The sequence below is a fragment of the Monodelphis domestica genome, chromosome 7, assembly GCF_027887165.1.
Source record: "Monodelphis domestica isolate mMonDom1 chromosome 7, mMonDom1.pri, whole genome shotgun sequence".
In the NCBI taxonomy this organism is placed as follows: domain Eukaryota; kingdom Metazoa; phylum Chordata; class Mammalia; order Didelphimorphia; family Didelphidae; genus Monodelphis; species Monodelphis domestica.
In genome coordinates, this window is record NC_077233.1 from 39,890,034 (window position 1) to 39,903,534 (window position 13,501).

Here is a 13,501-nt window from a genome sequence, read left to right on the forward strand (position 1 = left end):
TTGTTCAGTCAATCTCCAGTTGACTGACATTCCTTTAATTTCTAGTTTTTGGACAGCACAAAATGATCTAATGTAAATATTGTTGGTGTGTTTTTGTTTTTGTTTTGTACAAGTAGGTTCTGTCACCCTATCTTTAATCTCTTTGGGACACATACATAATAGAAATATTGCTAGGTCAGAGGATATGCACAATTTGATGAACCTTTTTGAAATTGTTCCAGATTGTTCTCCAGAATGATTCTATCAGTTTGCTGTTCCAGTGGGTTGGTGTCCTGATTTTTTCACATCCCCTCCCACACTGATCATTTTCCCTTTGTGTCATGTTAACCAATCTGATGGATGTGAGGAGGAACCTCAGAGCTGTGTAAATTTGCATTTCTCTCATAAATAATAGTTTGGAACCTTTTTTTATATTACTTAAAAATACTTTTAATTCCTTCATCTAAGAACTACCTGTTCATATCCTTTGACTATTTGTCATTTGGAAATGCTTTATATTCTTAAAAAAATTGATTCAGTTCTCTATATTTTTGAGAATTGGAGCCATTATCAGAGAGAATTGCTATAAATATTTTTCCCAGTTTGTTGTTTCCCTTATAGTCTTGGTTGAATTACTTTTGTTTGTGCAGAAACTTTTAAAAATTTAATGTAGTCAAATTTATCTATTTTATATCTCATAAAATTTTCTATGTTATGTTTTCATGTAAATTTTTACCTTATCCATAGGTTTGACAAGTATGTTGTTCTCTTCTCTCTTAATATGTTATTGGTATCACCTTTTATTTCTAACTCATGTGTCCATTTTGACTTAACTTTGCTATACTGTGTGAGATGTGAGTCTATACCTAATTTCTGTCATACTGCTTTCCAGTTTTCCCAGTTATGGTCAAATTGTGCTTCTTCCAAAAGTTTGGGCTTTTGGATTCATCAGACGCTATGGTCATTTGCCAAGAAGGCCAATTTGACTTCATAAATTTGATTGAGATTTGATTAGAAACACATGACTAAATTATATCAATGAAGGGGTCCATTTTTCAACAGAAATAGAGTAAATCACAGAGAGAATTAAGGTAGCTCTGCATATTGAGAAAATATTATTCTTTGCTTTTCCAAGCGGAATGACACCTGGTTGGCACAGTGAATGGAGTACTGAATATTGTTATAAGGAAGAGAGGATTTGAGCATATGAAATGCATGCGTCTGCAGAAAGATACAGATGCAGAGAAGAGATTCTAGAATGTGGGGGAGGGAAAATGTGAGACAGTTATCTGAGGTTGGTTGGAGCTGGGTCTTTCTCTAGTTTGACCTGGAGGGAGTGGCTGCTTTCCCTTGGTGGCTGTTTCTACCTTGTCTTTCCTATCCTATCTGCTTACCTGTTGACTTGTTGTCATTTCCTGAGCTTCCTGGTGTGATACTGAACCATTTGGGCCATCTGTCTGTAAGATTGGGCCTAGGGTCCTTCTGGATCCAGGACCTGTCTCTGGGCCCTGTCCTGCCATGCTGCCAAATCCCACTGCTTCTATTACTATCAAAAGGGGGGTTGGGTTAGTGTGGGCTTATTTATATTAGAGTCTGAGGTCTTTAGACAGATAGGTAAGGATTAGGGTAGCTCAAAATCTGTGAAGAATGTCAATGACTAGACATATAGATCTGGGGGAGGTTAAGGTAGATGTTATTAGTTTAGGATTATCCAAATCCCCTTTTCACCTTTCCTTGTCATAATAAATGCAACATCCATCCTTGTTATATAGTGGTCTGTGTTTGTTACCTCAGGATAGGCTCTGCCTGGACTAGGTCTGTTAGCCTGTCAGGCCACAGTTGACCTACTGACACTGCCTTCCCAAATTAGGTAAATCTTCTGATACTGGCCCTATTTGAACTATCTAATCCCATCCTCTCTCCATTACAATATAGAGTCATGAAGAGCTGAATTCAAATACAATTTTATACATTTACTATCTTTGTGACACCGAGAAAGTCATTTAACCTCTATTTGTCTTAGATTCCTTGAATTAGAAAAATCACAGCACCTATCTTATAGAGTTGTTAGGATAAAATGGGATAACATTTGTAAAGTATTTAGCACAGAGCCTAGCACATGGTGGGCAATATGTTTTTTTCTCTCCCTTCTCTTTTCTTTCTGTACCATTGCATATATATATATATATATATATATATATATATATATATATATACACGAGATGTATGGAAATCCAAGAATGAGAGAGAAGAAAGTCATGATGGACACTATTTGGGTGATAATAAAAGTAGGAGAAAGAGAACTGATTTTATCATACCATCATTGTACAGATGATGTGGACAAAATAAGATAATAGATAAAGAGTTTGAGAAACAGATAACAAAACTGAAACAGAGACGTTATAAAAATGATGAAAACTTCAACTATTCAGCAACTGCTAGAGCTCTCTATGAAAAAAGAAGAAAAGCTAATATTTTCTTGAATTGCTTAGCAATAATTCCATCTTTCAAAAAGTCAAGTGTCCAACAGGAAATTGCTTTTAGGATCTGAGTCTCTCTAAAATGGAGTATCTGAACCAGAGTGGGAAGTGACCACTCAATCCTATAACCTTTGTTAGAGATAGAGTAAGAATCTTGAAATAATCTGACAGACACCCTTGATTTAAATTCATCAAAGTATTCAGATAAAAGATAGAAAGAAATATATCAACCTCACAAATATATAATAAAGTCAAGGTCAAATAGCCATTTTAGAAGGGAAAAAAAATCTGGATATTTTCGTAGTCTGCCAGTCTTTTATGAATAAGAAGTTTGATACAGCTTCCTTCCAAAATCACCAATATGATATTAGGCCACATTAAAAAGAGCATATCTTCCTTGAATAGGGAAGTAATGATATAATTTCAGATTCTTTTCCTCAAACCTCATCCAAAATATTGACCAATGTGTATTTGACCAAAGAGAATGTAATGAACAACGTAGTTCATTAAAAACATATAAAAGACCAAATAACTTTGAACCTATATGAGCATGACTGCATCACAGTTAAAGAATAAATGAGTGAATACGTGATTAAATAAACCATTTGTTAAGGGCATATTATATGCACATTATTGTATTAAGCATTGGTAATATTTTGTTTAATTTTGTTTTTTAAATAAGTTCGTACCTATACTCAAGAAAGTGTCATTCCATTTGATGAAATGACACAAATGGGTGGTTTTAGTTGCAAATCAGATAGAAAGGTATCATGGTCCTTAGGGTATACATTTGTCCCTCACTATATTGAGTTTCACTTATTGTGGCTTCACTGTATCAGGGTTTAAAAAAATCTAATTCTGTATCATGGAGTTTTCACTATATTGCAGGATTTTGTAGATGAATATCATACTATACACAGTGGAAATGCAATACAACACTACCACTTGTAGAAGTTTGCCAATGTGAGATTGTACATGGCACACTATTGGCTAATGGGATGAAAGGTAACCAACTACAGTGCTGTATTCCATATCCTGGACATTGATTGGCTCAGTGACTGTAGCATTGATCTGTTTGTTCTTCTGCTACTTCCAAGATTTTCACCTATTGCAGGGGTCTCTAGAATGTGACTCCCATGATAGGTGATGGATCACTGTATCAAAAAATCAGGAGACAGCTGAGTGGCTCAATGGATTAAGAACAAGGCCTAGAGTTGGGATGTTCTAGATTCAAATCTGGCCTCAGACACTCCTAGCTTTGTGACCCTGGGCAAGTCACTTAACCCCTATTGCCTAGCCCTTGTTGCTCTTCTGTCTTGGAACCAATATATATTACTGATTCTAAGACATAAGGTAAGTGTTAAAAAAAAAGAAATCATATAACTGCTCCTTTAACATCATTTCCATTATCAAATTCATATTGTTTCTGATGTTGAATCATGTGACTATGTCCATGATTTTGGTGATAAAAACTTTAGTTTTGGTATCTTCATTAAGCATGGCTATAATTCCCACAAATTCCAGGCTGCATCTCCACAAGAGTTGCTTCCCAGAAAGTACATCTATAACATGGAAAGCATCAAGAAGCAGGAAACAAGAATGGTAAAGTGTCATGAGTTCATTTCATATGAAAAAATGTTGAAGAAAATGAGAATGAGAGCAGCAAGTAATATTGAGGTAGGGAACATGAGAGTTATCCTCACATATCAGAAAAATTATTATGTGAAGGAGAAGTTAAACTTCTTTTCAGTGTCACATGGCAGAAGGTGGAGCAATGAGGGAATATTTCAAAGAGGTATATTTAAGCTTGATGTCAAGACAAAAATAATAGTTATAGGTGTCTAATGGGCTGTCTTGAGAGACTGGGGGTTTTTCCTTCTTTGGAGGTCTTTAAGAATGAGCTAAACAGTCACTTGTCAGGTACATTAGAACGGAGGTTCCTTTTAAATATGGCAGTTCACCAGATAGTCCTGGGTCTCTTTTAACTTTCATTGTTGACCTTGTTCAGTGTACTCTCAGATTTGTTCTTTGGGATAGAAGGGGACATTAGGAAATTAGACTGCTCACCTTGGGGTTTGAAACTCAGTTGATGGTCATCTGCTACCCAAAAAAAGAAGCACCTATAGTGGCCTCCTTAACTAAGAAAGGTTGGCTTGAGACATGCTCATCTCATCACTTCCTATGCTTAAATTTATATTGTAAATATATGTAAATTCTAGAATCCAGAGCAACCTGGGCGTCAATAGACCTTGGCTTTTATAATGCACAGCTTTTATAATCAAGTCAGTTTTGCTCAGATCTTTTCCCAGTTCTATTTCTTTTAACATATAGCAGAAAGCATATCAATGCCATCCATAGAAGACACTGACTATGTTGAATCATTGCGAGCTAAAGCTACCTGTTTATGTGTATAACTTAGATATTTTTTTCAACTTCCCTTGCCTTGTGTTTTCCATGTGTAATTGTCACAGAGAAAATATTTTAAATGTCTATTCTTTCCACTAAGGGTGTATTTATTTGAAAGCAGTTTATTGATAGGAGAAGGGTTGTATTGTTAATTTTCTTGTGTTGCTATTTAATTAAAATGTGTTATTTATGGAACTGCATAGAACATGGGCTGGGTGTAATAGCATACCCTACCCATCAATAATAATCATCAAGGATAAGGGAGAAGTCCAATAATAATATCTGCCTCAGATTTTGTCAATACAGGCAACCTGAATTCTATGAATGTCTGCAATCTTAGTCACAAATTGAGTCTGTTGCAGACATGAATGGTTTGGGGGAAAGAAAAAGAAAACTCTTCAATGGAAATATGTGAGGTGAGATTTCAGGAAAATTCTGACCCACAGTTTCTGGAATTATTGTTAATTTACTAGGGGATCCTGAATTCTCAGGACAAGCAGACAAAAATCTTCCTAGTCCTTGTGAGGGGAAAGTAATGGGTCTATACTTTCTCATCATATATACCAACCCCTTCAGGTCAAATATGTTCACCTAGACTTCCCTAGAAGACATATTGCAGTTTATTTAAACAACTATTGGGTTTTGTAATGCTGTCCTTTTCATGCCATATTTTTGTTGATTGCTTTCTGTCCTTCCTTCTTTTCTTCCATCTTTCCTTCCTTCGTTCCTTCGTTCCTTCCTTTCTGATACTTCCCATCATTTTTCTCAAAGTCCTTTTCTAAACTAGATATGACTAAAATCATGTTTAGAGCATCTGGCTATGATGCTAATAAATAGGAACATGGAGTTAAAAAGTCACACTAATTTGGCCCAAGTACTGGTTTGACAACATGTTCCACTTCCCTTTTTTTTTTTCTTGGCAATTTCAGAATGGAGCATAAGGGTACATCCATACTTGAGAGCTGAATTCTATATGAACCATGGTTTTTCCCACACTCCACCCCATTTGTTAACACTGGGAGTTCTATTGATCAGGGGTCATGCTTCTCTAGTCTGTGATATATACCTGACCAGAGTTGGCTTCCACTGCTATTCCCTGTTAACTACTCAAACTGTAGCTGAAGCTCAGTGGCCCAGAAGTTAAAATGTGTATTGACCTTTTCAGTTACTGGCTCCCATCCCACAAGGATTAGATCCAAGAAAAACTTGACATAGGCCTAACTGTTTCCAGTTCTGGGTTCTGTTAAAGAATCTAGGGTTTTAATCCTGTGGGGGCATTCCTTCACTGAAGTGCCATCTTTTGAGTTAATTTACTTAAATAAAAATGTATTCATGTACCTACTTTATTGAAAGTACCTAGGTCAGTTGATAGAGATAAAGAGGCAAAAATCCAGTTGTTCCCAGCTTGCTAAAGATTATATTTTTGCTGTGGAAAAATAAGATGCATAGAAATAAGTAAATGCCAATGAAAGGGAAATGGAAATGGACATATTTTCTTCAAGAAGTAGCACCTTGCCCATATCTTGAAGGAAGTTAAGAATTCTCCATTTTGTCAAAACACTAAAAGATGGAAATAGGGCTAAAATGCAGATGTATGATGCCATGAAAATAATTAAGTGTACTTCAAAGAATTGTTAAGGAGATTTAATGATAAAATTGTATCTAAAATGTTATGTAGACTTTTAAGTGATATAGAATCTTTAAGTATTATAAAGAAATTATATGACATGCTAATTGATTACAGGAAGAAGAATTAATCAAAAATGATTTCAAAGTCAAGAATTCAGACAAGTCAAAATATGATGATGTCCCAAAATGGGGCTTAATACATGTAGATGTGTGTATCCTTGTGTGAAGGGGAAGCAAACAATGATCGAGGCAAGAGAAACAGATAAAATCAGAAAAACAGAGACAGAAAGAGAGGGACACACACACACACACACACACACACACACACACACACACACACACACAAACAGAGATAGAGGGAGCAAGAGACAGAGAAAAAGAAAGAAAGAAGGAGTACAAGAAAAGTCTCCAGTGGAGGGATAACCAGGTTTATGGGGGGAGAAAGCATAAATAATGATCTAGCAAATGATTCCAAGAAAGTGAACTATAAAATTAAAGAAGAGAAACAGAAATACCAGTGTCATGGAAGTCAAAGAAGGAAAGAGTATGGAGTAAAGGGAGCAATTGGAATATCAAAGCTGAATGGGGTCAATAAGGTTGAGAATTTTTTTTTTCAAAAATGCCATGGGTAAACACCTATTAAGCATTAGTTATGTACCAAGCGCTTTGCTAACTGCTGAGGATACAAAAGGATACAAGAACACTCATATACCCAAGGAGCCTGTATACTGATAGAGAAAGGGAATTAAAAATAAAACATATAGAAAGGATAATGAAGAAACTACCCACACTAGAGTCAAGTGGCCAGCATGGAGTTATAGTTGAGCATCATGATACTGATTCAGGGTATAGGATGAGTTGAAAGTAGAGAGCAAACAGCATGGCTGGACTTTCTCAAGATATAAAGACTTTAAAATTTAGCAGTTCTGAAATTAATGCTAACATCAGATATAGCAGATTTAGTCTAATGGTGTCAGAAGCTCAGTTCCTAGTGACTAAGGAATGAATGGAAGGTAATAAATTGGTGGCAATGAATGCACATGGTATTTTTTAGGATTTTGATTATAAAGAAAGGTAGAGATAGAACACAAAAGCTGAAGGGTATTGGAGAGTCAAGTGAGTGGTTTTGCTATAGGATAGGGGAGAACTGATCAAGTGCATAATTAGTGGATAATGAGCCAATAACTAAGTACTGAATGAAACTGAGAGACAAAGGAAATGATAGATGGTAAAAGTTTGTGAGAAAATTGAAGGGGATAGGATCAACAGAGCAAGTAAATGATTTTCCTAGGCATGAAGAAAGGCTACATCTTCTTAAGAGAATGTAGCAAATGTAGAGAGAATTGGTAATGGAATAAGATGAAATTTGTTAAAGACTCAACACAAGGGATATTCATGGGAAGATACAAGGGTTGAGCTGAATGGTAATGAGATTTGGAAGTGATAAAAGGGGAAAGAGATTTTTTTTCCTCAGCTGACATGAGAGTCAGAGAAGAAGGAAATGGCAAATTTATAGTTCCTGGAATATTCATTGGTAAAGGAAAGCACCAGAATATCATTGTGGTATAGGGCAATATCCCTCTTTTCTCTCTAGACACAAACTGAAGGAGGTCAAGTGAGGACATGGAAACTTTTTTATGTAATGCCTTAGAGGACAATAGTTAGAACCCTTCATTTTTTGTGCTAAAATGATGAAGGGTGGAATCAGTTTCATGAAAAGTGATCTAGAATATTAAAGGATTATGAAATATGTTGAAGCATTCTTTTTTTTTTAGTTTGATGACAAAAAAAAGAACTTTTTTGCATCTCTTATTGAGAAAATTCATTTAGATAATGGCAGTTAATAAAAGACACAGAATAAAAGGAAATATGGGGAGTTGGGGGACAGAGGTGGAGTAAAGCCATAGAGAATGTAAAGAAAATAAAAAATGCCCTTGACTGATTTGATTGGTCAGTATCAGCACAAAACCTGAAATCCAGAAGAAACATCTCTCCTTCCGCTGGTATGTTCTGAACAAATTAAAGGGATGGGTATTGTGTGTTTCTTTTTTTACAGTCACCTCACATTCAGCCAAAGAAATACAAAACTCAAAACTAGGTCTGTGACTGGGACCTGCTATACTCCCAAGGTTTTGTTCTGAATCCATGAAGGAGGCAGGGTCTGGGATTTTAAAACCTAAGGACCAGGTATAATAGTCAGGCAGTAGATAAGAATCACCAGTAGCACATGGAGTGAAGAGTTCATATCCAGTACCTAAAAGGGACTGGGCCGCTACTTCCCTTTGCTAGCTGAGTAAATCTAAGTCTGCTCATACTTCCTGGTTCCCATTCAGGTGAGAAGAGTCATGCTTTATTATTACCACCTGTTTTCCTTTCAAAATCACTAGTGTGTGGCTTCCCAAGCTGCTTGCTTCTCAAGTCTTCTGCCTCCCAAAATCAATGTGGAGTTAAACAAATCTAGATTTTCCATTTGCTACAGTGACTGCCTTACTTTTCTTCACATAAAATGTTCTACCTTGAAACTTTGTGCTTTTTTTCTCTATTTTTCCCAAACCTGGAATGTTGCCATCCTCATTGCCAATTCTTGGTTCCCTAGCTATCTTGATACCTCATTTCTAATCTTTTCATCTTAAGGAGACCTTTCCCAGTTCTCTTGTCTTCTTTCTGAGATGACCTCCCATTTAACAATCATGTCACTATGATCACTTAAACATGATGCTTACATTTTTCTTCAATAAATTTTTACTCCCTTTTTTTTACAAATTTTAGAACATTTTGAATTTTAAATATGTTCCCCAAATATCCAGGGAAATCCTGCAAGTTTTTTCTCTATAACATGGTTACACAATTTTCTAAATAAATATTTTCTCAATTACCTATATTTCATCTCTGATCTACTTGAATAGATTTCACAGTGAAAATGCCAAGTCTAACAGAGTCAAAAGATAGAAAAATCAGGTCTCAAAAATCATATCTCTTATCTCTGACTTTCTCTCTATTTGAATGGTCAATTCCTTTAGCAAGGAAGGAAATGGAGCATATTGAGCTTGATTTTCTTCCTAACAAATCAGTGTTGACACATATGTACATTTCCTCCCCATTTTCATAAAATGAATTTATAATGAAATGATGCAGAATTTCTCCATATCTTTCTAACATTTTCTCTTCATATTTCTAACCTTTCAAAATTAGATTTTGTAAATACTAGATAGATGACAGATAGATATCAGATATATTAGATAGATAGTATAGATATGTAAATGATAGATTTTGCTAACATTAGACAGATATTAGCTTAAATGATAGATTAGATAGACTATAGGTAATTTAGAAAGATAGATGATAGATGATAGATACTTTCTTAAGCATATATTATATGTTGAGAAACATGTTCACATATCAAATCTGAGGGAGCAAGGAATAGAGCCACATTCTTCTGTGGGATAGAGATAGCAGAAGAGTCATATTCTATATGTCATTCCCAAACCCTGAGCACAATCTAGCCCTGAGCATCCTAGTTTATATTATCTTTAGCTGGGTCAATGCTAGATACATAAAGGTCAATAACAAATAATTCACCAAATGAATCAATAGATGAACTTGAAAACAATTATTTATTTCATTCCCTGGAAATAGAGATATAATTTCATAGATCTATAGATTTTATTAAGGGTCATTCATTCAAAGCTATGATGTTATCACTGATACCCAAGCTCTAGTTTCTGTTATGTCTTTTCTGGTCTATTTTTTTCCTTTTTTCCTTCCTTCCCTCCTCCTTCTTCCTTTCTTCTTTCCTTCCTTCCTTCCTTCCTTTCTTCCTTCCTTCCTTCTTAAACTTTACCTTCCATCTTATAATGAATATAAGTATCATTTTTCAAGGCATAAGAATGGTAAGGGCTAAGCAATTGGGATTAAGTGACTTTCCAAGATTCATACAGATAAGAAGTGTCTGAGTTCAGATTTGATACCAAGACCTCTCATCTCTAGGCTCTCTATCCACTGAATCACCTGTCTACCCAACCCTGGTCTCTTTTCACAAGTTGCTCAGGAATATATCCTTTGAATTAAGACTGTTAAACATATCATATGCCCATTTATTGTCCTTTACTCACATGGATCCCTTTAGCATCTCTTGGTTTCCAGAGCTCAGCTTTAAATTACAAAGCATCTCTTCTCATCTGCTCCAAAAACAAGAGACTCTTTGTTTCACCATCAAGGACAAATCACTTGAGTCCCCATGTTGCCAATACTCCCCCTCACATATTGAACTCTCTCTCACTCTTCACTCTTACTACTGTAATAAGCACAGAATCAATCACTGCCCAGAATGTTAGCATTTACCATCTTTCAGTACCACTTTTGGATATATTTTTAGAATTATTCATTTCCAAAAAGCGCATGGGAAATGTACAGACCAGTGCTTTCTAAATAGGCCTAGAGAATAATTGTCATTGGTGAACAGCTGTGTCCTCCCTTCACACTCAAGTTAAAAGCTATTCCTCCTTCAGAGTTATTCTTAAGACTCTATCAGCATCTGACATTGGAAGGGCAGTTGGAAGGTCATCTTGACTCACTGCATAGAGTATTAGACTTCAATTCAAGAAGACTTTCATTTGGATTCTGCATCTGACATGTATTAATTCTTTTAATAAGGGCAAGTCATTCAATTTACTTTAATTTCTTCATCTATAAATTGGGAATGTGGATAGCACCAATTTCCCAGGGTTTTTGTAAAGGTAAGATGATATACACATGTTTAGTGCTATGGAAAACTTAAATGTTAAACAAATACTGTTATTGTTATCATTATGTAAAGATTAAAATTTAGGGGAGATGGGGAGACTGAGGCAGGTAGAAATTAGTTTCTCTCTGCAAGGAATATTATAATTTTTAGAGGTTTATTAAAGTTTAAAGATTAAGAATATACAAGTAAGAAACATGTGCCTAGGCCAGAGGCCTAGACAAAATAACCTCACATCATGGAAGAGATGCCTCTGCTCCAAACGCGGAAGTCCAAAAAGCCGAGCCCTTCAAAAGCCTTTGCTTAAATATCTTCTCGATCTCGGCCCAGGTGAGATTACAAGGCATTCTGGGGAAGTGGAGCAAAGGCTCATGGGGATTGTAGTCCTGTATTTGAGTCTATTTTTTACAATTATCATTGCTATTAGTGTTGGATCTGTTATTATTTTGGGAAACAGTTTATAAGGATGTATTTAATTTAGACATTATTTTTTTTCATAGGAAATCCTTCTGTGGTATCAATAATATTCTTCTTGTAACTCTAAACTTCTGGTCACAATTCTATTCTCTGGAACTTTTTATCAAAAAGAATCTCAGAGCTCTGACCTGGCAGCTGGCAGGGAGATGGCTGGCAGAAAGGAGTAAGGGGAAGATGAGAGAAACTACTTTTAGCCTCCACACCTTCACCTTCACCTTCACCTTCTGGTGGCAGTGAGGCAAGACCTGGCCTCAGGGATCATTAATACCACAATTGAGCTCCATCAGCCTAATCCAGTTAATAAGCAGAGCTGAGAGAAACCCCTTCAGGAAAGAATAGTCCAAATTCACAGATCCAGCAAATAAACAAAGGAGCAACAATAGAGGGGAGGAGGGGAGGGGAGGAAAAAAAATATGAGTAGACAACAGAAAAAGAAAAAAAATAAATTACAACTGACAGCTTGTATCCAGGTAATGATCAAAGAACAAGTAGAACACAAGAAGACCAAGGAACACCAAGCAAAAACTTAGGAACTCCAGTGAATTGGCATTCAGAGATTGAGATTTGTTCAAGTTCACACATTAAGTACATTTAAAAAGCAATTCTGGAAGATAGTTCTTCCTGACTTGAAGATCAGCTTTCATTTACCATTGATTCACTCTGAAATTAGGATTCCATTTCCTTTTTTTTCCTTTTGGAAGAATTCTCATCACTTTCCTGACATACAATCCCCTTGTGTTCAACAAAAGGAAAATATTGAGGGACAATTTGCCTAGGATATTTCAGAAAAGTCTGTATTAGGTCACCAAGTTCTTTTTTTCACATGATGTTATCTATCATCCAGTAACTATGCAACTGATTAAAAAAAAAACTTAAGTACAGAGCTTTACATGAATTCTTATTAATTTTCCTCTAATTATTTATGTCTATTTAAACTTTATTAATGATCTATCACTGCTGAAGTTAAGTTAAAAACACTTTTGTTTGACATTGAGACTTCACAATATGGCTCCCATGTACTTTTTTTTTCCCACTGAATAATTACACATTTTTCCTAGTACATGATCTACCCTATAGCCAACTGGCCTAATTTCTATTTCTATACATGACCTTCTTTGCTTCCCATTCCTACATACATTCAGGCTATTCAGGCTCTATTTATTTTTGTCCTCTACAATTCCTACCTTCCATATTTTTATATGGAAGGTAGGAATTGTAGAGGACAATTGTAGAGGATATATATATGTATATATATATATATATGTATATATATATATATACATATATAGATATATATATGTATATATATATATACATATATATATCCTAGTCTTTAGTACTTCCTCTGCCTTTAATCTTTTATGATGGTTTGTTATATATCTATTCTTTTCCACTTATCTACTTTTCTATTTCTTAGCCATTACCAGATAGTTTTGATAATTACTGCTTTATAATATATTTTGGAATCTGGTACCATGTGAAATATTGCATATTAATTTAAATCTTAAGATTTAAGTATTACTTTTATAAAGTTTATTATCTGATAGAATGGAACCATGTCACTAAATTTTTTTACCTGCTCAAAAATTCCCACTTCACCAAAGCCTCAGCAAGAAGGAAAGAGGCTGAGGGGCAGGGCTCCACCAAATTTATATCCTGTCTATGTCAGCACATAACAATAGAAAGTGAGTAGGGTACTGAGAATCATAATTTTGCTGGGTATCATAGTTTTTAGGATAACAGATTCAAATTACACAATACCCCTGGTATCCTTTGGGAGACTAGTCTT